Source organism: Manis pentadactyla, chromosome 8 (assembly GCF_030020395.1).
Source record: "Manis pentadactyla isolate mManPen7 chromosome 8, mManPen7.hap1, whole genome shotgun sequence".
Taxonomy (NCBI): Eukaryota; Metazoa; Chordata; class Mammalia; order Pholidota; family Manidae; genus Manis; species Manis pentadactyla.
In genome coordinates, this window is record NC_080026.1 from 27,096,299 (window position 1) to 27,123,984 (window position 27,686).

Below are 27,686 nucleotides of genomic sequence, written 5' to 3' on the forward strand. Positions count from 1 at the left end.
TCTATGCAAGTGTACAAAATATGGTTTAACAGGAAAACCCATGAAGAATTTCTTTTTAAAACAAAGTCAGTAACTGCATTAGTAATTTCAGCAAGCCCCATAGATTATGTTTTAAAACAGAGAGGCTATATTAAAGGTAAGCTTTCCTTTCTGTTTTTCATCGAGTTGGGGCCAACGCCTTATTTTGGGAAATAAACCTAACAAAGAAATCCCTTTAATCCTATTTTACATTTCCATAGTATATAGGACAGAATTCATCAACCAGCTTAAAGGGGGACAAGAAGCAAACAACTTCTGGAGTGTTCCGCACTATTTTTTAATACAAATCGTTCAAGTTGTTAGCTACTTCAAACTGAAGTATAAAAGATCATGGGTGGAGGGAGGCTTTCACATTGCAATTTCTTTTGTTTCCTGGAGCAGTACCTATATTAATTCATCTTACAAAGATCATTGCTCAAGAACTAAATTTTGCATATATTAGAAAGCAGAATTAGCATTGCACTGTGTACAACATTCCATGCTAACTTCTCTCCAAGCAACCATTAAAGGTCATGTTTTGACGACTGAATGGCATGTCGGCACCTTGGTCCCCTGGAGAGGCATTCCCCAGGTACATGCAAAAGGTTATTAAATTACCTTCTAAGCAACACTATCTCTTTGGATGAAAATAATTATAGGCTTTTAGAGGCATCAGAATGCTTTCTTTCTTTCTTTCTTTCTTTTTTTTTTTTAAATAAGATGAAGATGCAGTACCTAATGACCATTTTTGTGTGTGAGTCATATAGCCTGTCAGCGGTGACAGGACAAATGAGCGTAATGGCATAGCTTAAAGGGGAAAGGTTCATTTTAAATAGTGACAAATAATATTTAAATGGCATTGTTGGAGACCCATCATGCTTGTAAAATGTAGTTTGTATCTCTTCTTCATCCTTTAATTTCATCACTGTCAAATGGCATTAGCCGTTAACATGCAACATCAGGTGCAGATATAATTTTTAACTGTTAAATGTGCCCATAACCAAACATAATGTATCTTGATTTTTCCTGTGTTTTTTTTTTCGTGTATGTGTGTGGTATGGACAACTCACCCCATAATTCAAAAAAAAAAAAAAGTATCTAAGGCATTTGATTCTACAAGATAACTTGACTAGACAGATAAAATAATAGCTGTAAGGTATCATCCCTTGAATGCTATTTCTTGTCTCTGTTCAAAAATGGAAATGACTTAATTTTTAGGCTAAATGTAATTAGCAGATTGAATATCATGGGCAAGGTCACTGGATGTAGCAATTTAGTCAAAATAGTCACAGGCAAGTCAATACAATGACATCTATATTGTGTATACTTGGAGTAAGCTGGCAGGCATAAAACAGATTGTCTTTTAAAGCAAATGTGTAAGTTCAAACATGTATAAGGGTAGAGCACATCACTGCAAAGTGAGATTTTTCTAGTTACAGAACTTGAACAAAGTTAACCAAAAGTCACTTCCATCATTTACATTTTCTTGAGATAATATAGTGCCATCATGAACATATCTGAAAATAAGTAACCGCTGAGATATCCTGGGCACAGAATTGCAGTTCTAATTTCAAACTTTCATATAAAGCCTTCTAATTCTTAAATATTTTTACACAGCTTCATCACATTTATTGCTACTTTATTTTTCAGATCACTTAAGCCAAAACTGGAGACAGTTTAGGTACCTTTGAGTTGTTAAAAGTTATAGCCAATTTTCTGAAAAATTATACCAGCTAAAAACACAACATTAAATATTTACCCTGTTGGATGTTAAAAAACGCTTACAATGAAAAATGTTCACATATTGACTATTCAAAATGGCCTTCACTTTGAAATTGTGAAATGGAAGGGATTGCAGATGTACAAGAATAAATATAAAAACAAATGAGTTGACTTGAAGTGTTGCCGGCTTTCATAAACATGCTACTGCAATAACATGTGACATTAATATTTAATTACAAAAGCACTGCTGCAAAATCTTTGAAATTAATGTTTTGCAAAATTAACATTCAGTGCACAGAAGCAAAGTCGTTCCAGGCGCGACTGTGATTAACAATGCCATTCACTTTACATATTATATTAATATATTATTCAAGCTACGAATTAACACCTCCTAATTTAAATAAGGTGCTACATATCATGATGAGCTAAAATGCTTTTCTTAAAATGGCCCGTCTGATTTCAAGCAATCTGTGTTTATCATTTAATATTTTGTTATTGAATACTCTTCTCCGTAAAACTCCTTCTACGTTAATTTCAAGCAGAGGAGACCTCATTAAACTGGTGCCTTCCTTCTCTAGGATTGTTAAGCCATTCGAACGATATTTTGCTTGCTAGCTAAGCCAGCGGTCCTGAAATACTACCGTGTGTATGAGTGTGTTCTGAGGCAGCCATATTTTTTGTTTCAAGGTTCTAAGGATCCTTTCAAACAACGTGCTTCCTTGCTTTCAATGAGACACTTGTTTGCACAAACAGCGCCACTCTCATTGTGTCACAGATTTCTGCATTTTCACTCTGAGGTAAGCACAGTTCTTTGAAGGAGGAACAACAGTTTCAAAACTCTGCCTTCCATACCAATTCTCAGAGCTTACCAGTGCCCCATGGAAATGCGAAGACACTTGGAGATGACAGAAATTTCTTGTCTTAATCTATGAATGTTGGATAACTTGTCATTCGCGTTTGGAATTCATTCATCAGGAAGTGGTGCAGGGGGCCATTTATGTTTTACTGAAGTCAATGCAAATGAAGGATTCTTATCTTAAAAATCATACCAAAATAAATGAAATCACACTGTGGATAGCATCATTTTTGAGTCTTAAGTGCCCGCTCCATCATTACAACTTTGGGACACCAGAGTTCAATGATGATTTGGTTATTGACATTCTTGAATGGGGAAACAATTACTGACATTCCAAGGAAATATTGAGCAAAGAGAATCAATTACTAAGACAGTTCAGCTCAATGTATTCTAAAACTGTTTGTAAGTTACAGTTATATCACTTTAGTTTTCCAATGAATCAACAAATATAAGGAAATAATGAAATCAGGCTGCACCCATTTCTTAATTTTAGATCCCTGAAATGGAAAGAAGCTTTTGATCGCTGGTTTCTAGTTGAAGACTCAGAGGCAGTATGTCTGGATATCTCTCCCATTTCACGTAATTCTTACTCAGGTTCTTCATCTGTGTAACTGAATGAGTAACAGCTTGGAGATTCTCAGAAATGGAAAGATCTTTAGAATGCAAAAGCACCTTTACACCATACACTTAGATTAAATGTGGAGCCCAGTAAGAAGTATACCTATTAGCCAATGAAGTAGGAATATACTGTTGCCCTCTGAGGTTTGGCTGAAAAAGCAACAAAACTCTGTATTTTAACAAGTTTATCCTAAAGGCCAGGCCTCCTCTTGGCCTTGCCATTAATTGTCAAACATTTCTTGCTTATGTACGTGCCTTTCAAGTTTTAAAAACACATTAGCATAGCATTTCCTTTTTTGAAAAGTACATTTCTTTAATGAATTTCGTGAAGTTTTGTTCTGATTCAGTGTAATGTGTCATTTCAACAGTATGAGAAATCCTAAATTTGAAAATTCAGTGCATTTATGAAAGTAAAATTTGAACATGTTGGTTTTGATATTGTAAGTGGTGTAACACAACTTTCAAAGATTGTCCACTCTTTAAGAAAGATTTATAGCCAAAGGGTAACATATTTTAGACATTTAATTAGCAGATTCAGAGAATCTGAATGTGGAAGAAATTAGAATTTGCAAGATGACTCAGATTATTTATGTGTAAGAATCTGCCTATCCCTTTCATGAAAAATAATTCTTGAAACAATTTTCAAAGTGAATTGGGTTGAACAGCCGTTTTATTGCATGCAGTTCAAAGAGAAAAAGGGATTCCATAATTACATAACTTTTTAAAACACTGTGTTAGGTGCAGATATTTTCATGCAGGACTTCCTATGTTCTTTTTTTGTGTTAATTTGTTTTGACTCTCTATGAGGGTCACACAAATGTTCTCAAACTTATTTGGCCATGGATAATTTTTCCATAGAGCATCATGGAGAGCATGAGCCACAATTTAGAAAATATTACTCCAAAAAATAATGTGAATTATGGATGACTGAAATCAAACCCCAAATACTTAGGTGCTTTGAACAGAATTACATTTTAAAGATCATTATATTATTTCAATGACTCTAGAAGGGAGGAAAAGGAAAGGCTAATAAATAAACCTGAAAAATATAATTTCCTAGTAGTAACTTGTTGAGAATGTTTAGGTACTTAGAAGATGGTAGAACATAAAGAAAGCTCTATGTATAAATGTTTCCCAAACTACAAATTTCTGTGGGAAATATACCATAAAAACCTGAAAAATCACTAAAAATGTCAGAATATGCTATGCCAACGGCAATGGGGAAATAAATATATATATAAAATTCTGCAATAAGATATGAATCAAAAACAAAAAGAATTGTAATGATGGGGACAATTGGACAGAGGGGACAGAGTTATTCAGGGTGAAACTTTGTCTTAAATCTTGATAAATAATATCAACTTTTAGCAATTTTGTCCAAGGTAATGAATTCAAGGAAATCAACATGTTGTGGATAAATGTATACTATAAATAGTGAACTATAGACACTCCTCTGATGGTTCATTTATTTGGTTATATTACAGATTAAAATACTATCATGAGAATCTATAATACTTTTAGGAATAAATATCATTCTCTGTTCTCTAAAATAGGAATATCATATTCTCAATTCCATGCCATATTACAGCAAAGCTCCAGGGTACCAAAATAGTTCATTTTCTAAATACCAATTAGCAATTAGCTCAATTTTATTGATGTAGACACAAGATTGAAAAACGGGGAATCTTCTGACATTAATCCTCCCACCACAAGTCTGCTGCATAACCACAAACTAGTTACAAGCACCCAAATTTCAGGCCACCATCAGTCATCATGTGTCCCCCCACCACCCAAACTTTCTAGGGTAAACAGTCTTTTCTGGCAGAAAAGGACCCAAGTAACTGGCGAATCTGACCACCTGGGACAAGTTCTGTTCATTGTGGCAAACATATTTGGTCCATTTAAGCATTTTGATAAATGAAGGCAGAATTTTGTTAATGGTTTTATATCCAGAAATTCAGTAATCTTGCTTTCTCCCTCTTCTTTTTTGCCCTTGTCTACTCTCCCCATTCTAGGTGAAAATCAGCTCTGAGGTACCTCTTATTTGCTGGAAAATTCTCTGATGATATTAACACATTGGAAGGAGGTGGTTTATTAGAAATATGTATCACAATGATCCTTTGAAATACTTTTCTTACTAACCGATTGCATATGGCCATTTTAGACTGAGGCACCAATACAAAACAGTAGAAACAGACCACTAGTCCTTACACATGCTAAATAACAAATAGGAATTCATATTAATGCATACATTTTTTAAATTAAATTAATTTAATTTTACTGGCAGAAGCAGTTTCTATGATTTATCCATTCTTAAACTGCTAACCTTAAGGACTATGGCACATCTACTGACTTGAGGCCTCTGAATTTCCTCTCACAGAGACTCTAACGATCTTCTGGGTATAATAAAAGCCACATACTTTCAAATAGGCTTCACATCCAAACTATCACATAATGGATAATTTAATAAAGCCCAGCAATGTATATAAAGAAAGCAGAGACAGTTGACTAAATTTTTATATTTCCCATTTGCTTCTTGAGGCTTATCTAATAAGAAAATCACTAATTGCATAAATTAGAAAAATAAATGATAATAAAATATTGAGTGAATTAACATCTTCTGAGTGATTCTAACTTGTCTTTGATTTTAAACCAGTTAAGACACATTTTTGAAGATACTAGCTTCATTTTTAAAAGGCAAACATTTTTCTTATATTCATTAAAGTGTGAAGTTCCACATGAAATGTCCTATCACAGATATTCAAACTTAGGCAAGTGATAAAAGTTCCTGGTTGTTTCAGTGAGAAAACACACAGGAGACACAAAATGCCACATTGGTGAATCAAAGATGTTTTATAAAAACATACTGAAAATTAAGCTAATTATAAACATAGATTCAATTTAAGTGGGTTTCACTTAAGAGGGGATATTCTGACGAATCTGTATTGTTTGTATTGGTAAAATATGTTTTTCATTCACCTCTCCATTTTGGGGGCATTAACAAAAAATTAAGAAATTGCTCCATCAAAAGGAGATATTCTGCAATAAATATTTGCTCAAAAAGGCCTAATATATTTTAATGTAACAAGACTAACTGCCATTGAGTTTCAGTTGAAAGTGAAATTGTTCTAACATACTATTAAAAGTATTCAATTGAAAATGGAATTCTTATATACTATTGTTCTAAGATCTCAATATTTTATCACCAATATGGATAGCCTCCCAAGAAACAAGAGAATAAGATGACATAACTATATTACATAAGAGAAACTGAAGCCTAGGAAGGTAATGCATTTGCCCAATAATTTGCTAAGCCAAGGCTAGAATTCACATTGCTTAATTTCAGATTTATTCATTGCTTTATACTTGAACTCTGGAGTTTATTGTGGGACATAGGAAAAATAATAATTTGTGCACATAGGGTAATCATGTCATTACTACATCACTACACCTCTACAAATGATATATATTATGCATCAAGAGACTTCCATAAACATTTCGTTCTTTAGGTAAATAGGAACATTTTTAAGAAAAGGAAAGAAAAAAAAATTTGGCCTCAGCTGAAATGTTTTTACATTCAAAGTGACCATCACCCAATTTCAACATAAGAATCTTAAACATCTGGAAAAATTACAAGGTAAAAGACTGTATCATTTACCATCTTTAAGAATGAAGGGAAATTAATATAGACCATAGACATGCATTCATTCTAAAGTACTGATCAGAATTAGTGCTACCAAGAGAAGCCAGGAAATGAAGACTTCTTGGCAGTAGTGGTGGACTTCCATGCCTCTTAAGGAGACTTTGATGAATTGATCTTATTTCAATAATAGTTGATGCTTTCAGCAGTTCCTTTTATGTTCTCACTCAAATCGATCCAAGTTTTCTGAGGAGTTCAAAATGAACATTTCCATTGGCTAGATTTCCTGAGTGTTGAATGGAAGAACAAATAAAAAGGCAATCCTCAAATTTCTTTAGAACAACTTCAGGCAGTGTCAAGCACATTAAGGTACAATGCCATAGTGGTTGAAGGCCCACACACCCTGCTTTAGATCTGTCCCCATAAAAGACACATGGGCATGTTGCAAGGTCTAAATAACTCAACAGGTACTCAAGTCCTTCAGCACTTTATATTTGCTTGTGTTATTCAGAATATGTTATTTCATTCCTTCCAGTACCTAAGTCTCTCTTTCAGGCAAAGTTCATTGTAATTTTACTACCTGAAGCCACATTGTAAGAAAAGTTATCTCCTAAGTGTTCTGATTTAAGGAGAAATTATAGATTGTCTTAAATATTCATGTAAGCAATATAGGAAGCAATTTCTATGGAACAGAATATACTCTGATTTAATTTACTTTCCCCATTCCCTTATTTAGAAGATGATAGTAGATCTCCACATAAAAAGAATCTGAAAAATTTCTAGCATTTTCCAGAAGATCAGAATTGAGAGGACAAATAGTAAAAGCCTAGGAGAAACTTTAATCATTGAGATTCTATTGTGTTGTTTTAAAATCATTGATAATTCAGATTATCTTTATGGATAAGAGGGAATGAAAGACATTACATATGTAAACTCATACCTCTAGTACACTGTTCACACATACAGATAGAAACACACACACACCGTACATCTTTACCAGTTGTAGCAAAATGAAATATTTCATAAGCATCAACTGAGATGAGAATGACACTTCAAAAATCACTCTAGCCTCTAATCATGGTTATAATGAAGGACCACCAGTTTAACACTGTTTTTTTTCATTAAAAATTTGAAGTAACAGTTATTCTGATCTCACAAATAGGCAAGTGCAATTTTTCAGTATTGAAAACCCCTGAATGAGTTAAAATGTCATAAAAAGTGACAAAGGCACTTAAAAAAATACTGTGGCTATCACAGTAGAACAGCATTTCAGAGAAATAGTGCACATTTGATGACTGTCAGAATTTCCATAACTTACTCTGCATGAATTAACTACAGAGGTATAAAATTCAACTTTGGCTGGAAACACTCACACAGACAGTAATTGTCATGTGACATTTTTAGGCACTGCAACCATGACATCAAGGTAACTCCTAAATCACCAACACAAATATGAAACAAATGACTGTGATATAGGACTTCAATGTCTCAATATGCCCCATGGGTAAAAAATGTGGTAGTATGTTAGATAAAGAACTGGGACAAAATGGGTCCATATCCAAGAGTTTGTTTCTGACTCTGCCATTGAAATGGATATTTGTCAGTTTGGTGTCCCAAGAAACCCATAGGTATCAGAATCCCTTGAAATTAGTGACTATGGAGAAAATCAAAACAGCTGTCCTACAAGTTCTTATCATTTATCTTCTGATCAAAATCTCAAATGGTGACCCCCCAAAAAAGAAAAGAAGTCAAAAGGACTTGGTGGGGGTATCTTTGTTTCTCTCCCAAAGCCTAAAAGTTATCCTCAACTGCAGCACAAAGAGTAAAGAGGTTGTTATTCATATTAACTACATTTACATTCCTAACGTAACATCCAGAGAGCTAATAGTGGGGTTATTAACATAACAAACGTAAATGTTCTATATAAATAATACTGTTTCAGGCCAGCAACCGCTCATCTGACAGCATTTAGGCACAGGCTCAACATCTGTTTATGAACACTTTGCCTAATGATATCATCAGATATCATTAAGTGCGGCAGAATACAGCATAGAGGCAGGCGCAGCTGCCTTCACAGCCCATCACAGAGAAAGAAAAGAGCTGCATTCCCCATCCGAAAACCCATCATTAGGACAATTTTCTTCGACAAACCAGCCCTGTGATTTCAATCTGTATATCACCTGTAATTGTAGTTTTTAGCAAGAAGCTGATTCTATACATTTAGCGACGAATCACGTTGATGGCCTGAATACTGGAAACACATTTGTGGTACCAGCTGCGGCAGCTTTTTTTAGCGCCTGTGTTAACAAAATACTGCTAACAAGGCAATGCTTGGAGTGCAGCTTTGTTTCTCTTTCTTGTTCATAGTGTTTAGATGTGCATAATTATGGAAATTAGCAATTGATTGCTTCTCAATAATAATTGATTACTGGTCACTGAACTCTTCTGTAGCGCTTTACCGAAGGTGAGGACATGAGATAAGCGAATTCTTACTAGTTCCAACCATGATAAAGAAAGAGACCAAAAAGAACTCTGGATTTGTTCATCAGTTTCCATGATAAACAGACCAAAAGGATAATAGAATATCCCAGAATCTAGTTTGCCCTGAAGCAAATTGTAGAGATCATAGCACGTCTGCCGAATTCTCCCTGTGGACCATGTAAGAAACATACATCATTTTTATATAAGTCAGTTGGTCTTTGATTTGAAAATATTTCTACCCATTTAATTTATTTCTTTCAGTTTCCTTAAATTGTACAATTTAAGGGTTATATCAAAAAAATGAATACCAATTTTCAACACCTCCCAAATTGAAACAAACTGACAAAATAATGTGAAGTGTCTTTTGCAAAGAAGTACAAATTCAGAAGCCTATCGTCTCAGACACAGAGCGAGCACTTCAAAATTACTCTCTCCTTTGATCCGCTGTGTATCCATCAACATTTTGGTCTGTGCAGACTGACTGGTTTCAGTAGAGCAGAATGTAGGGAACAGCGACCGCTTGGTGCAGCAGCTAACATTTAAAGGGGAATGCACTTCTTTTTGGCTTAATCGGTGCTGTCAATTGGGACATAACATATCCAATTCAGATTTACTGCAGTACATGGAAGCCTTGCAGACAATAAAGAATCCGTGGTGATCGTTAAATGGGAAATACCGTGACTCATGGTGTTTGAAAGATGGGGAGAGCAGTGGGGAAAAAAATTAACTCTTTATTTTGGAAGAGTAATGAGCTTCCAAGTGCTAAATGATGTTCTCCCTAGTGTGTTTGTGAGAGAGTGCGTGTGTGAGTGTGTGTGCATGTGTGTTTATGCCAATTTTTACAGGACATGGCTGTGTCGCGGCAGTCAACTTTACAACCTGATTCACAAAAAAAATGCAGCTTGGTTAAAGTGAGTATGCTCGATTTCAATCATGTTTTTATCCCAAAATGGGTAGCAGATTGTACAATCATGACTCAAAAAATATGCACAAGTTATAAGAATTAGGCAACAGTTTGAGAATAAAACTGAATTCCTCCTCTCTGCCCACAGAAGGCTTTCTCACATAATGAACAGGTGCAATTTCCAGAGATCTCTGTTCCCTGAGACAGCAGAAGCCAGTTTGTTGTTTTTCCCAGCAGCAACACAGGAGGATACGATGATAAAGCTGTGATCAGAAACTAAAAAGCCTTATCACATATATGTGCAGTTCTACTCTCTTAGCACATCTCTCAAACACAAATTCATATTCCTACACTCCTAAGATCCTTCTTAAATTGACATTTATGCACTGAATAACATAACTATGAATGTGTGCACTACTTTGTACCCAAAACCTGCAAAAAAAAAAAAAAAAAAGAATTTCGGCAATGTGTGTGAGTCCATGTGCTTACGCCATTATGTTAGTGCCAAGAGGCGTTAAAAAAAATGCAGACAGATTCCTTGTAATATATCTCTGGGTTTATTATCAGCATGACATTTTAATGCATGTTATTAAAATTATATTTTAGGGGTTGGGGTGGGGTTCAGGTGGAAGAGTACTTTGGAATATTGCAAAAAGTTGCACATAAAAATGATTTTGGTAACCTAGTGATGTCCTTGACACACTTTGGCACTACTTTGTATCTGCTTAAAGAGACATATGGCTGCAATGGCAGAAGTCAGAATTTGAAGGGTATTAGTAAAACCATGTGGGGGAAGCTTGAACTGATACTGGCTTAGGCTAATTGTAGCTCTTTGATTTCACATGCTCCAAACCCGTAAGATAATTTTAACTATTGAAGCATAATTTCCATTTCTTGAGTTTCAAATCCTATTAATAGGAAGTCAGATTGAAAATAAAGGTACTTGCAAATAAAGCCAGATAACTTGCAAATGTTAACAGGGTAAGGTAAGAAAATCTGATAAATGATCAACCCAAACAGCTGAGGTGTTGGTGTGAGTCGCTTTTGTTGAATTACACACCGTTGAAGTAAGAGACACCTTCTGAGACAATCAGGGATCAACGTGAAGACTTGTCTTCTCAGCAAGGCTTTCCCTACCTCCTAATAGCCCTGCAGAGGAACCCTTTGGCCTTCCTCATTTGTTTTATTTCCATCCAAAACCTTTTGACTGCTTGATATTTCTTGTAGTTTACCTGTTTGTTCTTTCTCCCCTTTGTTCAGAATTGAGAGCTCCATCACTGAAAGGGCCTTATTGGTATTCTTCATTATTATCTGCCTGACTCTTATGAGACACTCAGTAAAAAAAAATAAAAGAGAAATAGGTGACATATACAATGTCCTTCACAGACTGGACTGCATGACTTTCTCAACTTTTCCTTGAATGACCAGAATTTACTGGCCTGGTACAAATTTGTAAATACTTTATGTCAAGTTTTCCACAAAATATCATTTTGCTAATGATGAAAGCTTTCACATGGTGCTAATGCTGGTTTATATAGTCCTGCCAAAGAGATTTTATTTAATTAAGAAAAATTAGTCTAGCACTTCCTTAATATTTACTTTGCTGCACTACTACCTAAACTTTTCCTTGAATAAACAAGTTCATAATTAAAGGTTTAGTTCAAGGAAATTTTAATAAAATTAAGCCAATCCATATAACCTAAAAAACTGTTGGACATTAAGAAATAAACAGCAATTGTGAGACTACCTATAATTTCTGTCCTTGATAAAGATGTTAAACACATTAGGCTCTGAAAGGACTACAAAGTTACCTATCCTACTTTTCTACTTAGGGTTAAAGATGCTAATTACTTTCAAAGAATCATCTGAAAAAGTGATTTTTCACTGATAATCCAATTCTCATAGTACTGGGATGGGTCAGAGAATCAGAGTATGTTGCTGAAAGGAATTCAGATGAGTAATTGTTCTGAATGTATGTATATACATAAGAGACTCCTAAAGCCTGCCTGGCAACCTGTTTATTTTTTTTTCCTTTAAGTTTTAAGTTTGTTTTTATCTGTGGCGGGGAGAGTTGATATTTAAATTGCATTAACTATTTTCCATAATGAATAAGAAGTACATAGTTAAACTTGATTTGTAGCAATTCAATTTTGGCAGGCAGCAAAAAGTCAAAAAGTTGTTTTTGTTTTTAAAGTAGAAAGCTTCTGTTTAAGATGATTAAAGATTTTCAGAGAAGAGAGATCATTAATAGGAGTAACTAAGATTAGAGTAATGATAGAAATAGTTACAGAACCAGTGGCTTAGGAAAAGTTCCCCATTTTTAATGTTCTGCAAAATTGGGTGCAGTCTTGACTTCCTCACTAGAACTATTCCATCATTCAGAGTTATTTATCTCCTCAATCTGTCAATATTTATAGTAAAGCTTGAAGAATTACCAAGTTATAAGGTCTAAAGTAATGTTGAAAAATCACTCATTAACTCAACAAATATTGAATGCCTATCCATCCTCCACCCTGCCAAGAGAGTGATCTTTCAAGGGCAAATCTGATCCTTTCCTGCAGAAAATCTTTCAAAGATTATTTATTGCCTTAAGAATGAAATTCAAATTTCTGACCGTACTATAAAGTATTCTTAATAGTCCAATCTCTACATCTTTTCTGATCGCTAAATGAAGATTATTTCCTTCCAAAGACTGTCCTGTCTTGCATTTCTAGACATGCAAATTTCCCTTACGAGCACATTTTTCCCCAAAAAACACTACCAATGCTCATCATTTCCATGAAAGGTCCAGAAAGCATCTGTTGATACTTGCGATATAGCTTACAATTTTCATAAATCTCCAAAACATCACATCGTCTATGATGTTGTTCTGTACAATGGGTAAAATTCTGATTTTACATGAACATATAGCTCGCAATGAATCTTATGTCACTTTGAAACATAAATTCATAGCTATCTCCAATTCTGGCATACACATGTGCATTGTGCAGGATTTTGTAAGGGCCAAGTATGAAATAAGACTTACATTTATTTGTAACAATTAGAAGTATTTCTTGAAGCTCAAAACAATGTAATTTTTCATGTCACCAAACTGGGAGTAATTTATACTGTAAAACACTTAAAAAGTAGGTTTGGCAGTGCTCACTTTGGCAGCACATATACTAAAATTGGAACGATACAGAGAAGATTAGCATGGCCCCTGCGCAAGGATGACACGCAAATTCGTGAAGCGTTCCATATTTTTAAACTAAAAAAAAAAAAAAAAAGTAGGCTTGGCAAAAATTACGGATAACCAGGATTTTGTTAACTTCTAAATTTTGCATAATTTTAATAATGCTTCTTGTTACTCTGGTCTGGTCAAAGCAATTTGGATCACTGAATTTATTAAATAAGAAAGAAACAATAATATGCCTTTGGTTGGAAATCAAGATACTCTATCCATTATTATTTAACACTAATACAGAGTGAAGGTGAAAAATTTTAGAAGTTTACATGCAAGGGAAAAAAGGAATGAATTTGATAAGACAAAATTTGCTGTAGAGGGATTCCTTGTTCCATTCATTTCAAGTGTGCTTGTTGCTGTAGACCAAGTACAGCCACAACCAAGAAGGAAAAGAGGAGGACATGAGGGTTCTGAAAAACAGAGTAACCTTCCCAGGGACCTCTACTCTAAATGCCATAGTGAGTACCCCAACTTAGAGGTTACCAGGGATGTGGTTTACAATCACGTTAAACAATGATTCTGTGTGGCTCCATCTCATCATTCTTCTGCCCCAAACATTATTTCTTTTAAAATTAAAAGGAGAGAGAGAAAAAAAATCCACCAGCAAAAAAAAATAACTGGGGTGAAAATATTGTAATCTGCAATAGATGACAGAATTTATATAAGAAAACCCAAAAACCTTAAAAATCTCTTCTCAACTCTCTCTCTCCATCAAAACTTCTCAAAACTCTCACTGAAAACTCAGCAGTTATGTGTGAGAACCCCCAAATACCCTTTCCACAGAGAGTTTTACACAGTGAGACACAAGATAGCTTAAATAAACTAAATGCAAATTACAATAATAGTGCTAAATACAATTGCTGGCAACATTTTAAAGTATATTAGGGTATTTTATGTGAACACACACGAAAGTGTAATTTGAGAATCTTAGCAACAGAGCCTTAGTAGAAAAGATGATAGACACCAGAGAAAAGCTAGAAAAAATTCCAATAATTTAAATGGAAAGGTTCTAGGTCTCCGTTTCACATTTGGTGACATGGCAGAAATATTTTGCAACTACTTCCCTTTGGAGGCCCTGTTGCCTAATGAAATACTCCAGGCTTCTTTCTAGCCACTCAAAATTCTCTGGAACTGAACTCAGTCTGTCTTCACAGCCAGAAAGCTTCGAACCCCGTGTGGGTTTGCTTGGGGTTACTGAGAAACAGCATCACCCCCTTTCTGTATTTCTTCTTTGCTATCCTGTTCCATCCCTTTGCTTAGCTCCTCTAGCTGACTATCAACATGTTGTGAATCTGACCACAAACAGCTGGTGTGCCATGTCATCTAGTCCTTCCCTTTAGAGATAAAAGGCCCAGGAGCAAAGAGACTTGTTCAAGGGTACAGCTGGGGGCGCTGAGCCTGAACCTTCGGTCACCAATCCAGTTCAGTGATCATTTCTATCACCTCACACAACACCCCCACTCAATGCCGGTAGCAACCATCCCAATGACTTCTTTCCCATTCTTCATTTAAATTTTCTACATCGGCACATTTAAGGCACATATCCAGTAGACTCCAGTCTAACATTACCCAGCTGGTGATCCCCAGTAGGGAGCACATTCACTGCTTGTCAGGGCCTCGGGTCTTACTTTATATTATCCAGCATGACAGTGGAAAGAACGTGGACTTTGAAGCCCAGCATTTTCATCAATAATACAGTGAGGGAAATACCATTGTTCCAATTACATAGATGAACAAATTGATACTTAGAAAGTTTTAATAGAGGGTCACTCAGCAAGTGTGTAACTGAAGCAGAATTTGAACCACGTAGCCTGACTCACTGGTGTTCGTGCCCAAGCTTGCAGACTTTACTTTCCTTGGTAGAAACCTGGTTCACACCCAAAAGTGAGGTTTCTTTTTAGTTTATTTGCCTCGAAGGTGTCAAATGGGTTAGCAAGAAGGGCATGAATTAAAAGGGATATATAAAATTATTACTCTGAAGCCCCCTCTACTCCTATTAGTTAACAATTTTTCACTTGATTAATTTTACAAAGCCTTTTTTTCATCTCCTGTTCCCATCAAGAAATCAAATATACGGTCCAGATTCTCTTGGTTGGAGAGGTTGTGGATGCCTTTTGCTCACAGTATTTCAATGTCAAATAGGCTGCTGTTAACAAATGCTGATCTCTGAGATCTATTGTTTAACTCCTCATCAAGATTCTTCCTAAGAGAACAAAGGGCCACCAAATCCTGTCCACATTTACCATGAGCTGATAGTACTAGACCTTTTTTTCTACTTTCCACATGTTAGAAATTTATTAAGTACCATGAAATGTATGACTCCACATTTATTTTTATTGATTTGCAAGGCAGAATGCTGTCATAATTAATTAATGGGCTCTCTATTGGGCTTCCTGGGTTCACACCTCCATTCAGCCACATACTAGCTTGTACAAGGCTCACTTACCTCTTTTAAAACCTTGCTTTCCTGCCTGTAAACAAGAGTAAAATTATCCCTACTTTATGGAAGTAATTGTGAGGGTAAAATGAGATAGACCATGTAAAATGCTTAGATTTAGCACTCGCCCTATACTGAGTGCTCAAGAAATGTTTATTATTTTTATAACCAGACACATCAAGGAACACTTGCAAACTAGAAGTGAAGGAGAGCAATGCCTTTCAAAGTTTACATTTAAAAAAGATTTAAAGATGTCTAACAATATTATATCAAGAAAACCCTTGGGATTTAAAAGACAGAGAATTACTAAATAATTTCCAGCTGAGCAATTAATTTAAAGCTGTGTTTCTCTTCTCAGGTTAATTATCATAGGTCAACGGCATTTTACCTTCTAGGGTTCTGGTAGAACTTTGCTATCATATAAGCAGCACACCTTCCATCCTTTTTTTTTAAGTGATTGATATTTTGCCACTCATTACAGAATTTAGTTGACCTGGAGTTATTTTGAAAATAAATCCTGTGATCCTGAAACCATGAAAATCTAAAAGAGAACTCTAGAAGGAGTTATTTCCATTAGGTGAAATTCCTAAGAGTCCCTGAATCTCAGCTCAATGTCAGTCAAAAACCTGCATAGACAACAATCCTTGAATCCTTAATGTAATGCAAAATTTGACATATTTGCAACAGACAGACTATAGAAGCAATGCAACATGTAGCCTCAAAAAACAACATCAAGCTGCATTGCCTTTAATTATTTAATGGCTTCCCATTGCTCTCCAGATACATATTAAATCTTCAACTCAGCTTATAAAATAATCCCAAGTCTGACCCCCTCCTCTCACCTTCTCAGCTTTCAATCCTATCCCCACTCTGCACCTTCTTACCCCACGCCCACCAGCTAGACCTGCCTGTAGCCAACCCCTCAAATGTGTCCTGACCACTATCCTCACAGCACTTCTTTACACACTGTCCCTGGAGCCTGGCATTTGCTTCCAGTCCCTCCTTCCCTGTCTACTCCACCTTTGGCCCATCTCCCGGGAATGCAGACTTCCTTCCATAGGAAACCTCCTTTGACCCTGCTCACCAGATCAACTACTTGCATCCTGGTGCCTAGTGCCCTGGGGGTGTTCAGAGTGGCAGCTTCATACCTGTTTAGGGAGCGATTTGCTTGTCTCACTTCTAACCTGGAAGCTCCTTCAGAATACTGTTTGTTCTCACCACTGTTTTCCCTGCATCTAGCCCAGGGCCCAGCAAGTAGTAAGTTCTCAGTAAGTATTGTGGAGGAAAGGAAGAAAACCAAAATTTTTAAAGGATTTATAAAAGAAAGCAAGAATCATCTTGAAATAAAAAATAAGCCAGTTAGCATGTTTGATTCATATATGATCTTTTTAATACTTAGAAGAATGATTTTCAAATTCTGTCTCACTGTGTTCCAGGGATTTTTTCCTACATTCCCTGGGCCAGTTGGGTCATTCCCTGAGACCTCTCATACCTTTATCTCCACCAAATCAAACAGGGCCCTCCCCTCTTCACTGTTTCATTTACTACAGAATCCACGAGCAAAGTATTCAGAAGATAAACATAATTTGAAAATCAGTGATAGAGAATACAATCACATAATAATTAAGTATTTTGATTTTCAATGTCATAGCAAAGACAAGCTGCCTTTGGTAAACTTTGTTAGCTGACATAATTTTCCACTCCCCAAACTGTATTCCAGATCTACAATCCTGCTCGTATACACGCACACATGTCAGAAAACACAGGCATCATCTATTTCGGCTGTCTCTTCATCATCTATGTTTCTCCTCCTTCATGGAGGTCCTTTGGTGGTTCCCCTAGTGCCCAGAGGAAAACATCAGTGTCCATGGCAAAACACTTTTTAAAAAATTCCAACATTATTTTCGCTGACCATTCCAGCTTCCTTCCCTGCCTTTAAGCTTTGCATTTGAATCATGACATATACCATGACTTTTCCTAGGCTCATGCCTGTATATTTGCCATCCTGTCTTCTTGGAATGCACTTTATCTGCCTGAGTAATTTTTTCAATTCCTTCATGAACCAGCTCAAACGTTACCATTTGCTTTTCCCAGTCTGAATTATTTACCCAAACTCCCACCAAATGCACCCACAGGACTCTATGGTTTCCACCACACCACAGGCCTTGACACACTGACTGTTTCTTTTTCACTTTTGTGTCTGTCTTAGTGCCTAGGCATCTCCTTAAATGCATTTTTCAGTTCTGTGTACCTACTTGCTAGGTTACCACTTGGCATAATAAATGTATATTGAGTGACTAGAAGAAAACTTCTAATCACTTTGAGATTAATGGCATGAATCTTACTATATATATTTAGAACTTACCACCTAATGCTCTGCAGTCTTTAAAGCTGGTTAGAGGTGAGTCAACTGATCTGACTCACAGCATCTAACAGTTTGTCATTTTCATTTTAAATAGCATTTTATTACAACAGTTTTCAAAAGTATTTTCAGTTCTTGTGATATAGGCTGGAAATTGTATGGGCTTTTTAAATTTAGAAGCCTGAAGAATAAGGAAAATGATTTTCTTACTCCACAAGTAATCAGAATTGGTGCTGGTAGAAGTCAAGTTCAGGTTTTCTCAAAGGAAGTTCCAAAACTCACTAGTCCCTTGAGATTCAGAGAAAAATATTCTTGATGAGATACATTTGGGAACACTTCAATCCTGGCCTTGCACGGAGGCTTGTAATGTGCATTAATACCTTAAAGGCCTTGACAAATTCCTCAGTAAAGAAATCCATTTATTTGTATTTAGTTTGACATTCTCAAACTCATTTGATTTTGTGGAGTTCTGCGGACATTATAAAAATTCATTTTGGGAAAAGCTAATCTTGATCATCAAATTCTCAGCCCGATGCTTGTCTTTTAATTAAAGTGGTATGTGTACATGCAAAGATGAGATACGAAGCAATAATTTGGGACATCATTTTTACCTTGAAGGGTCTATATAATTAAGAACAAATTATTTTATATGCTTTGTTTATTCTTGTCTATGAGATATGTAACTTCCAAATATTCTTCTTCTTCATGATAGGCATAAAACAACCAAATAACTCCTTTGTAATACATTTGTTAATGGAAAAGATCACAACTATTTTTTAACATCATAGTCTCTTTCCTACATTTTATTAAACTTTAGTAAACTTGCTTCACATCCTATCACTAGTGCAATACCACAGCATCAGGCTACAGTAGTTATTTTAATGGCATGAATCTTAATATATATATTTAGAACTTAACACCTAATGCTCTGCAGTCTTAAAAGCTGATTTCACACATGCACACACACATACATACACACAATCAAGAAGGCTAAACTAGAAATTCATAACCAGCTTATAAGACAAATACAAGTTTTGGCCAAATGGACATATACATGTGCAACAGTCAGCACCTACCAATTGATACCTCTGTAAATCATGTGAAATTCAATCCAAACTAAGAAAATATTTAACAAATATCATCTTTGGGACACTCTGTATTGAGAAAAAATTTTTTCTGAAAGGATTGGTATTTCTCATTTGTAATGCAAAACAAATAGAGCCAAACAAAAAAGGAGAGTCTTACTTTTACCAGTTCAAGAAAAATTAGAGATCTGTCGATATCAATTTACTGATGAATATAAAGACATTTTCTAGATGAATTCAGCTTGTACTACTTTGGTATGGTCTATACCACAAACAAACAAGTAGAAGCTACAATTGGTCCACGGCTTGATAAGCAGCAAAAGATGGGAGTATCTGAACACTTGGGTTGTCACCTTAAAACAAACTCACACATTTTTCTTCACACGCTTGAAACCCAACTTCTCAACCTTAACAAGTGTTGTTATCAAAAAAATTTTGGTGCCTTTGTTCTTTCCCTTTTGCAAGTAAATTACACTTCTAGGATTTATTAAGACAAGAAACAATTTTTGAATAGCAGGTCAAAACTCTCTGTGGAAAAATTCTCATTACTTTCTAGCCTGAAGCAGTATTTACCACCCAACGTATCCATCTTTTTCCTGTTTCTTCCATATCTATATTTCCCAAATCTTGTTTCTGGGCCTAATGCTGTAACATGGCAGCAGTTTGTTCACAGCAACGCTCTTATTTTTGCTCTTAGCTGGTGCTATACAAACCCTGATCAATTATTGAAGTGGAGGCCCTCAAGTAACACAACCATTACTGCAGCAGGCAGATAAAAATGGGACACTTTCAGCTGCAGTATATTTACTTTTGAGTTTCAGCAAACAAGCCAACGGGTTAAACTACCTTGTCATTCACTTTGCTCAATGTACGCATATTCCCTGCTTCCTTCAAAGTCTTTCTTTTCTTAAAGCAAGACCATGAAATTTCCACTTTCTTCTTGGAATTGCGATATCCTTAACATTTATGCAAAAGAGCCCTGCAACAGGGATGAGGCTGGCTAAAATGAGTTAACAGAGACATGTCACTCTGAGAGCTGTTTGGTACTTCACAAAGTTCACTGATGTGCCGTCTTTATATGGTAATAACACTGCAAAGAGTCTATGATGATATTTAAAATAACAAACACTATCATGGAGGAAAGTGTTCATTAAAGCTTTTCAGAAAAGTCAAATTAGAGGTGGAGAGAAATTCTCACAAAGAGCAACCACTAATCACATTTGGACTTCCTCTCCACTCTCTTCCGCTTACTCCATTATTCGCAAAGGATTGCCCAAGATTTTGTGATTTTATTTTTTAAACTGCTCCCTTATTTAATTATACAGAATATATCTGATCAGGTTGCCAGGGAAGGCTACAAGTATTCATCTTCTGATAATGCTAACTTGCATCTGCTCTCTCAATATAATGGTATACTTTTTCTTTTCATTTTTTTTTTCATTTTAAATGTCTGTTCTGAGTTTTAAGGACTAAATGATAGTGAAGATAACTGGAAATGTTCCAAGGTTTTTATATGTACTGTGCAGTCGAAACCAAAATTAGTAGTTATACTGCAGAACTAATAATATTTGACATTTATTCTGATCATTGCCTAAAGTTTGGGTAGAGAATTCCAGCAAGTGCATGAAAAGTGGCTAAGGACAATGTAAAAAAAAAGTCTTAAAGTGTTCTGTATCTGTAACCCACTTTGAATTCTTTTTCAGCCAAACAAATACAAGCAAAAGCTGCATAACCTCTAAGCACCAAAGGTGAGCACATTATGAAAAGCACTTTCATGAATTCATAAGTATGTCATCAAAGGCACTTGAAGCACTTTGATATTTGAATAGAAAAAGCCATGAGTAAAAAGGCCACATGCATTTGGAGCTTTCATAATTTAGGATACTTTATCTCAATGTTTTGTTATGAAGTGACATTCGTCTTCTTTCTCATATACTCTTCATTTGTGAAGAGCCCTATTAGATACCATACAAAACATAAAAGATCTCAACTGAAATATACAACAGATAAGGATCTTATCAAACGTTTTTTAAATATGAGGACATTTGTCCCTCCAGCATCATGAAAGCCAGCTGTATCTCACCATCAAGACAGCCAGAGGAAGATTTTTTTTTTTTATTCCAGGCTGCCGTTACTGGGTAGGAAACAATGTCACATTATTATTAGTTCCCTTCCCCTTTACTCATTTCAAAGAGAACAAATAATGTATTTATATGCCCAGTTCCAAGAACACCCATTTCTTTGTTTGGATTGATATCGTGACCTAAGATGGTATACACGGAGGGGAGGGGGTACACGTTTATTTATACATTAGGTTGACTAAAAGGGAGATGGGCCGTTTATTGACTCAAACATCTTCATTATAATTTTGGGGGCTTTGTGGCAGATGGCCCAGGACAGGTAGCTTGTGCAACAAGAAACATAATTTGTAAAAAGTGCAGAAAGGACTCTCTAGAAATGTAAGCTTTATGAAACTGTTCTTTATTTAACATGGCTCTGGATAGTGGAAACAGGCTGACTAAATTTATGAGGTGTGAAGCTTATATCTTATAATGATTAACATTAGAATCACAATGTAAACCTGAGGTCTTATTAAAGAAATTTTATTAATTCTTCCTTTACCACCAAAATATCCAGTCATCTCTCTTTTTACTCCAAAAGATGTCCTAGCCTTTTGAAAGTAGCTACACATTCCAAACTCTTTTTCAATGTAGTTCTTAAGGGTAGTTTTTGTTGTTGTTTTAGTATCAACAGTATTCCTCTTAGAAAGTTTAGCTTGATGACTGAGGGAAGACATGTCTATGTAATCCTTGCCTCTCTCTGACTGTTAAGAATTCCACTATTTACTCATTCATTCTTATATTCCTAAATCAAAGAAAAAAACATTTTACTAAGTGATTACTATGCATTATGTACTCTGCTGGATTGTGACAGAACAAGTGATGCATGAGACATTGTTCCTACTTTGAAGAGTTGATATTCTAGTAGAGGAGACAGACAGACAGACAGACAAGTATTTATAGTTAAGTACCAGCAGAGAGATAAAGAGGTCCATGATACCTAAAGTAGGTATGATTTTTACAAAAGAGGATTGAGAAGAGGAGAGGGTAGGGGGAAGGAAGTTTTGCCTAGGGATCTTAAAGGCAATTAGTGTATAATGACTACAAAAATAGAACATAATGAAAAATATAGTGCTAAAATACAGTTTACATCAGGAAAAATATATACTTAGCTGCTATATACTACAATTAAATAAAAGTAAAACAACCCTGGTTTGTGAATGGGTTGATAGCTGGCAAATCTCCTTTATATATATCTAATCCTCCTAGCAACTCTATAGCAGGAATAATTTCTCTCCTTGCAGAGCTAAAGTAAATGAATATATTATCAACTCAAAGATCCATATCTAATTAACGGCAGAATGAGGACATCAACTTACAACTTAAATCAAAGAAATGATATTCTTTAGGGAGAAAGTGACTTCAGTTTAGCAATAGTTATTCAAACACCCTCACAAGGAAAAAAAAAAGTATGTATACAATGTAGGCTACTTATGTTGAATGTGCAAATAAATACATTCCCTAGGGACATCCAAATTGATTTGGAGACATTGACAGTGACCGAGCATATTATTTTGGAAGTGGAAAATTATAGCTCATCCTGTGTATATTTATTGCCTAGAGGAGTTTTCTAATATATCACTGATGGAGAAATGAAACCTTGAGGACAAATTGAATTAGAGAAAAATCATAATTCTATTTGGGTAATATGTAGACATTGCATAAAGAGTGTGGCAGTATTGTGCATATGCTACTTCAAAACTCTGAAACACGATTCACTAGGTTTCTTTGCCCTTATACAATGTCCCTAAGGGCCTGAGAAAGGTAGACTTTATTCAACTATACACTGACAGGGACTTAAGAATCCTACACAACTCCTTATGAAATAAATTTAACATATATTACTATGGGTATGTCACAGATTTGTCTTATATAGCTCTACTTGAGAATTTTATTTCTATTATGTGAATTTATTTTGCATATAAAATTTGATGGGAAAATGGTAACATTGTAGAAAGATATATTTATAAAAATCTTCAGACAGGGACATTGAAATATTAGGATTATACTACATTATTTATACTTTATAGATCTTGTAGGCCAAGTTTTACTTAAACCATTCTCCTCTACTTTTGATAAACAGACACTAAACTTATAAGTTTTATGTTAACTTTCTTTTTTATTTTTTTCCCTGGAAACTATTACTAATCACTAATCAGGTCCTTTCAAAATTTGTTCTCTCATAACTTTTGTAGTGTGGTTCTAAAACTTTGGAGAAAGTTTTGCAATTAAACTCAAGTAGAGATGCTGCTGCTAAATTAGGTGTTGTGTGTGTGTATACATAAATAATACGGATAAGATTTGTATATATGGATATATATGCAAAATTTCCATGTAAATTAAAAAGTTTCATAGTATATTAGACATAACTTTATGTATTAGTTTTTTTATGACAGAGTAACAAATTGTCACCAACAGAGCAGCTCACAACAGTATACATTTCTTAATCCCCAGTTTCCCTGGACAGAAGTTCAGGCAAAAGATAGTTGAGTCCTCCATTCAGCATTATACCAGTTATAACAAAGGTGTCAGATAGGGATGCTGTCTCTTGTGAATCTCAATGGTTCTCTTTCAAGTTGTTAGTAGAATTCACATCCTTAGGGTTGTAGGGTTAAGATCCTAGTTCCTAAAGACCACTCTTCTCCATACCCAATTCACAACATAACTGTGGCTTCCACAGACCAGTAGGAGATGATCACTCACATCTAGACCCTCTTTTAAAGGGCTTGCCTGATTAAATGAGGCCCACCAGGATGATGTCCTTTTTGATTGAAGTCCACTGCTTTGAGACCGTAATTACATTTGCAAAATCTCTGCCATTGCCATAAAAACATAACCAAATCAAAGGAGTGACCTCCTCATCTTTGCCATATAATGTAACCTAGTCATGGGTATATTAGACCAGGGGTGAGAGATCATGGGGTCCTCTTAGAATTCACCCACTATACTTTAACAGAGCAAAATTATTGTTTAAGCATTAGTGAGGGTGAGAATATATCACTCAGAAATCAGGGCAATCTGAGAGTAAACAAGTGTCCAGAACACAGCTGATAAGTTGTACTCATTTAAATATCACAGGGAGAGAAGTCAGGAATGCATACTCTCCTAATATTGGAAAATAATCTATGATTAAATGTCCAATTAAGTGCATATACAATAACTCAGAAAACTGGTCATTTGAAATAATCTTCAATTGCTGGAGAAGCCCCATTACAGAGGCGATTTAGGCTGGACCCTAAAAGATACAGATGGTTGACTGAATGGACAGGGAGTAGAGATTCAGCTTATAAAGCCATTTATCATTCTTTCTCAGTAGTACAGCAGAGAGCCAGGCAGAAAAGAGTTTGAATTCCAGCTCTGCCATAAGTAGCTATGTGACTTTTTGTAAGTTATTTGAAATCTCTGAACCTCTACTTTCTCACTTTAAAAAAAAAAAACAGTGAAAACACTTCATAGCTGTTAATCAGAGAATAGGAAACCGAATTTCTGGAGTGCTTACTTACAGGTTACAGAAAGAACATAATAACAAAATCATTAAGTGAGAAAAAACTTTGAAAACCTAAAATGCCATAAAAATGTAGGTTACTTACATTATAAAGTTCTCCAATGAGATCTCTTCTTGATTAAATATCTCTAATTTATTGTCTTGTGCATTTGATAAAATAAATGCATAAGCAACTTTAAGACTATCCTGAAACAAGGAAGTACAGACGTGCATAGACAAATAGCTTTTCAACTAAGAATTTTGATAATTTAACCCACAGAAATAAAAAAAGTGGAAGTTTCAGGGAACATGAAGATCAGTGTGGGTGATATTTAAGGAAAGGATTTTTTTTGGTTTTGTTTGACACCATTCTTGTTAGTGATTATTTTTGATGTTTAATAAATAGTAGATGTAACAAATTATCATTAAGTGCATTATATGTGGAAACCAGTATTAAGATTTAAATCTTTAAAACTGTACTCAACACAAACACATCACATTCCAGATAGACCTCTCACTGAATATGAAGCTCAAAGTGGTTTTTTCTTGTGTAAGTATACAATAGCTCAAGATCCCCACAAAAAGGATTTAATATCTCTAATTGATTAGATTTCCAAGTATCCAAAGTTTTAGTGTGTATTTTTATAATTTTGGCAAAGAAGAATAACCAAAAATAAAAACTAGATTTTGTCCTTTGATTTCAAACCTATATTCCACTTAATAATCATTGCAAGTAAGGTGACAAGGGAGAGCTCTGGGAATATTTATTGAATTGTGAAAGAAGAAATCTGACAAACAATATACTTAATCATTTTCCATTTATCATCATCACCCGGTGACAGGATATAAAAACAATTGTACTAAAATAAGGTATTTTCTTGAGGATAAGGCTCTAGAGCATTAAAAAAAAAAAAAAAAGATTTATATTTGAGTAAATAAAATTCTGCTGGAACCAGAAATTGAAGAGTATTTGAAGAAAATGCTCTGAACTATGGTAACTGATTATTCTTCATTTATAATGTCTGTTTCAAGCTGTTTTGAACATACGGTCCAAGAAATTTTGAGTCAAGACAATATATAGCTAGGGAGACATAATCAACTTTTAACTCAACTACATGTGAAATGAATTTTCATAGTTGTCTAGGTGAACTGAAACTGGTATATATTTAGCTGGCTTTCCTTTTTGATAGTTGTATCTCTAAACCATGTGAAAAGATGAGATTCATAAGAAATAATAAAACCTCGAGATTGACCAGTAAGTGTTCTTCCCCAGCCATGACTTCTGACCTATTGTGCACATGCAGGAGCATGAATCTAATTTTGAATATTCATTATAATCATGCTTTTTTAAAGAAATACATTTTAATGTCACACAGAAACAAAAGCTCTTCATGGGCCACAGCCCAGTCACTTAGGTTTACCACAGAGTGATGAAAATTCATTGAAATGTCAAGAGATCTGTATTTACCAAGTTTGATGAAGAAAATCTGACAAATACTATTTAAGATAAGTGGCTTTTTTTCTTAATTGTTTTCATATGGTTGAAAGAAAATCATGTGTCCTATTACTTTGATGAAATGCTAAATGACCTAAAAATTCATATTTACAGAATGGATCCAGCATACAAACTGAATGGAAGATTATGGCTTCAAAACCAATGTATAGATTCTCCCAGCTAAGTTTATATGATGCAGAAAAGAAAGTACCTGTGAATGTTTAAACCTGAATTAACAAATTCAGGTTTACTTTCCCTGTGTCTGTTTCCTCACCAAAAGGCATGACAAATAAGAATTAGGTTACAAAGTAGTATTTATGCCATAAAGTATATCGCAGTCTTTCTATGTTGGTGGCCATTCCTCAAAGACAAACACACATCATTTTAGCAGATAATTCACCTCAGGAATTAAGTATGTACACACCAAAAAAAGCTATGGACTGTTTTCTTAGTCCACATAGACTGTGTTATAATTTCAAGGAAGAAGAAAATATGCCAGGAAAACAAAATACAACCAGACAGACAAATATTAACCTTAGTGAAGGTTACAACTAAGGAAAGAAATGATCACATGCTAATCTGTGTTCTCCCAGTAATTCTATTGTGGGTGTATTTCTATGTATGATGGTGCATTAATAATGCAATTTAAAAATCAAAGAACCATAGGCTTAACTAAGAAGTGGTAGAACTGAGACTGGACCCCAAGTGCATGCAATGGCATAACATATGGCTTTGGCTTCTACTCCATGTTTATAACTATTCATAAAATTTTCCAAAGGAAATTATAAAGCATTTTAAGGAAATCCTAAGGTCTGAAATGTATTGATATATATAGCGTATTGCTTGCCTATCTAGAATTACTTTTTAATTGGAAAATACAATAAAACCTAATGAAAGGGTGAATCATTTCTGAGATAAGACTGATTTCCAATCTTGAAATAACTTTCCTGATACTTGTGTGCATTTCCTTGAATTCTAAAATGTTCACTTTTTTTCATGTTGAGCAAGATGAAGCACAAACCAATGGCTACATTGTAGACTCCTCCTCAGCCACCTGAGACCAACGCACATATCTAGCTTCATCAAATGTTCAAGATTTCTGAAGAATTTTTATGACCCCATTCATTACCCAGTTCCACTGTTTTGGTGGAGCAGTCCATTTTTTCAAAATAAAAAGTATTCTCACATATATCATAACTTAGATTATCTACATTTTCTGGACTAAAACACTTTATAGAGGG

General features: G+C 35.0%; 1 protein-coding gene and 1 non-coding gene across 5 annotated transcripts in view; one reads left to right on the forward strand and one right to left on the reverse strand.

Moving 5' to 3' along the window:
* The window catches only part of ARHGAP15 (Rho GTPase activating protein 15), a 602,975-nt gene that overhangs the window by 376,678 nt on the left and 198,611 nt on the right, over window positions 1–27,686 (reverse strand). The gene's annotated exons all lie outside the window — the stretch shown is intronic.
* On the forward strand, window positions 13,377–13,483 carry LOC118926169 (U6 spliceosomal RNA). The gene has a single exon (XR_005030357.1). It is a non-coding gene; the product is annotated as a U6 spliceosomal RNA (small nuclear RNA).